Source organism: Lithobates pipiens, unplaced genomic scaffold (genome assembly GCF_037356315.1).
Source record: "Lithobates pipiens isolate NorthernLeopardFrog02 unplaced genomic scaffold, aLitPip1_a1.2 Scaffold_28, whole genome shotgun sequence".
In the NCBI taxonomy this organism is placed as follows: Eukaryota; Metazoa; Chordata; class Amphibia; order Anura; family Ranidae; genus Lithobates; species Lithobates pipiens.
Genome location: NW_027507789.1, coordinates 115778939 through 115782610, shown reverse-complemented (window position 1 = coordinate 115782610; position 3672 = coordinate 115778939). Strand labels below are relative to the sequence as shown.

Here is a 3672-nt window from a genome sequence, read left to right as displayed (position 1 = left end):
CTACATTTAAATATTGATGCAAAAGCTACCATGTTCTGAAAGTGACGCCACCATTGGCAACATTTTAACCATTGTTATTAGATTCTAGTCTTTTGAGTAAACTGTCTGCTCAGATTTTCAGCCAGGCAATAGCCCAAGAATGCAATACATTTTAGGAGGACAGATTAACTGTTCTTACCTTTTAAAGAAAAGATTCCACAGTGATGAGGTAAATGTTGGGTCCATGAATCTCATTCATGTTGGAGATGCTTGGTTATACATAGCCAGCTTTATCAAAGGGATATTAAAGATAAAAAGAAAAATCTGATTATACAGAGACATTTCAAATTCAGGATCTAACTTTTCCTGCAGTGAAAGAAGCAGGCTCCAAATGACTAGAGTTAAAGATCTGCGTCTGCGTCATTATGCTTCTAATTATGAGGGGAAAATCTGATGCTGATATTTCACGTCTTGTTTCACATTGCCATTCAACTCAGCATTTATTTACCGCAGTCTGTGAGCACCACATGCTCAGTACCCCTCAGCAGGGGCGGACTGATCATTGGGCCACTCGGGCACTGCCCGAGGGCCTCGTGCCACTAGGGGGCCCCATCAGGGTTGCCAGTCTCAGTAAAACCAGGGAAAGTATGTAAAAATCGGTGTTTTTTTTACATCTGTCTCTGAAATGTCCCTTACCGACATCCTTTTGGTCTAAAAATCCAGAGATTATAGCTGCCCCACCTCTCCAGTACCTTTTCAGCCAATAGAAACATGTCTGTGTATACTGTGTGATTGTATACTGTGTGTGTTTGTGTATATTGTGTGGCCCCATAATGTCTGATTGCCTGGGGGCCCCATAATCTCCTATTGCCCGGGGGCCCCATGAGTTGTCAGTCTGCCCCTGCCCCTCAGTACCCCTTTGAGGTATGTGTATATGAAGACTAATGCCGCGTACACACGACTGGACTTTTCGACAGACTTGGTCCAGCGGACAATCCGATGGACTTTGCAGCTGAGGTCCGCCGGACTTTCAAACAAATGGACTTGGCCACACACGATCACTCCAAAAGTCAGACGGATTCGAACGTGATGACGTAGAATAAGGAAGATCATAGCCAGTAGCCAATAACTGCCCTAGCGTCGGTTTTAGTCCGTCGGACTAGCACACAGACAACCGGATTTTTCGACCGGACTCGAGTCCGTCGGAAAGATTTGAAGCAAGTTTTATTTCTAGAGCCCACACGATCTAATTGTCCGACGGATTCCAGTCCGTCGAACAGTCATGTCGTGTGTACGCGGCATTACAGTATGTCCCATTGAAGAGGGATTTCATGTACTAGTAACAGAAGAAATCTGCATTACAAGATATTTCCTAATAATATTTAGAGTAGAAATTCTCACCCACAGTTCCTCCAGAAGTTGCTATAAGTTTGTATCTATAATGTGGATGAACTAAAATATGTACCTATGGAGGCACCAGTCCTATTTATGTCAAGAAAAATTATATTCCAAATATGTGTCCATAAGGTAAAGGAATAACAGAAATGGGACATTAATTGTGCCAAAATAGAACCCGAAACTGATAGAATTACAAGCATTAAAAATGCATGTTAAGCCATATCAATGTATGTCACATCAATAATTATAGTGTTGGAGTAATCCAAACCACATTAGCTTAAAGGGGTTGCAAATGTTTGCATTCACCTTAACGCGGATGCATTAAGGTGAAAAAATATCCAACAACTCCACCCTGTCTTCTGCATATAGGTGCCTATATACTATATAAAATATCCGACCCCCCCCCAGCTCCCCCGTTTTACTTATGCTTGCCCCCATCCTCCTCCTAGTCGCTCTGGCCGTTGATTGGCTAGAGTGGATGGATTGAAAGCAGCGCAGGCATTGGTTCGCGCTTCCGTCAATCACATCCAATGAAGTGGCACGCCGGGGCCAAGTGATACAGTGAGCGGCTATAGCCGCCACCATCCGAGAGAGCTCGCATGAAGGTGCTTAGTTCTTGCGGGGAGGAGCCGAGACAGCCGCCAAGGGACCCCAGAAGATCAGGTTTCCGGACCACTCTGTGAAAAACGAGCTGCACAGTGGAGGTAAGTATAACATGTTTGTTATTTTAAAAAACAAAAATTACCTTTACAACCTATTTAAGTCAAATAGACAATGTAAAAACGGCGTGCTGGATCAACATGTTTTGCTTATTCGGCTTCTTCAGGTTATCCCACAAGAGCTTACAATCTAAATGAAAAGCAAACATACAGTAAATTCCTTGGTGCACTTTTCCAAAGGGACTTGTGTCCCTTGATGTGCCATATTTCCCATATGTACAAATTATTATGAACACGAGCATACCAATACATTTTTGGCACCACATGCCAGAATTAGGTAATAAAAAAGCACAGAGATTGGGACAGAGAGATATCAAATATAATGTATAAAACATTCCTTTATTTTGAAAAAACAAGATAAAAATTCATTCATTAGAAAAATGAATGAGAAAAAGAGATGCAAGTTATGGCTAGTACAATTAATTTACAGCTTCAACAACACAGCAATATAAGATGAACTTCCCAACATGTTTCGCTCATAAATTGGGCTTCCTCGGGGGATGCTGGTCTGTTGGCAGAGTACAATGCCTTCTATCAGGAAAAACAAAAAATCAACATATTAAATAAAATCAAAAATCATATACAGATTACTCTCATGCAAATGCATCTCCACTGTCGGGATGTCACAGCTTACCTGTATCTCCTAAAAGCAAAGAGAGCAGAAATTGCCGGGATACCTAGATGTTTTGCTGCGTTGGAAGAACCATGTGCCAAAAGTGACCATAGATGGTAGAAAAAGTCCAACTAAAAACAAGATAATAATAATGAAAATGGACCTTAGTATCAGAAGGAATGATGGAATATCCCTCTAGATATCGAAGAGACAAAAAACTGAATCAACTTACAAGGGCAGATTCGGCAGCAGGCTAATGCCAGGAGCCACACACCACCAAGTATTCTAGTCACTTGAAATATCTAATAGGCACAATTAAAATGACAAAACGAGATAAAATATCACCAATAGTCTAAGAATCACGATCACCAATGACAAACATTAACAAGGTGTAAGCTGGCTATAAATACCTCTGTGACAGAGAGCAGCATGCATGTGTCTCCTGGTTCCCACAGAGTCTTTATGCTGCTGAGCGAGGTTTTATATACCATCCATCTGGTGTAGACACCGGATGCGGATGTAGAGACTGCGCTGCGCATGCGCAACCCTCGCCATTCCAACTCACTCGCCCACTCCTGCCGGGTCTTAGGGCTTGGTCAGATATTGGAGGCGAGACTCCCTCTAGGGGTGGAGGGGTGAAAAAATCTCTCAGAACCATAGGATCAGAGAGACTTTAAACAGCGCACACACAAAAAAGACACAATAGATCGGGTGCCCAGCTTAATTAGCAAGGACACCCTGGGCATCCCTACAGTCACCCAATTAAGCCCGGAAGTCAAACGAGCAAAGCAATATCCCAAATAGGCAGCATGGTCAAATGGATGGCACTAGGAGAAAGATGGACACAGGAAAGCCGTACAAAATTGCAGACTTGTAGACGCCATTGCATTTACAAAGCATAATGTCAGTAGCAATTCTTGTTCAAAATAAATATAACCTCAGCAGTATTAAATCATGAAAGAA

At 42.3% G+C, this 3672-nt stretch overlaps 1 long non-coding RNA gene across 1 annotated transcript; it reads right to left on the bottom strand.

Moving 5' to 3' along the window:
- Nucleotides 1-2446: 2446 nt before the first annotated feature.
- LOC143934891 (uncharacterized) lies at nucleotides 2447-3013 on the bottom strand. Its single transcript, XR_013263418.1, has 3 exons — nucleotides 2942-3013; nucleotides 2731-2840; nucleotides 2447-2627 (listed from the first exon to the last, which is right to left on the bottom strand). It is a non-coding gene; the product is annotated as an uncharacterized LOC143934891 (long non-coding RNA).
- Nucleotides 3014-3672: the final 659 nt, after the last annotated feature.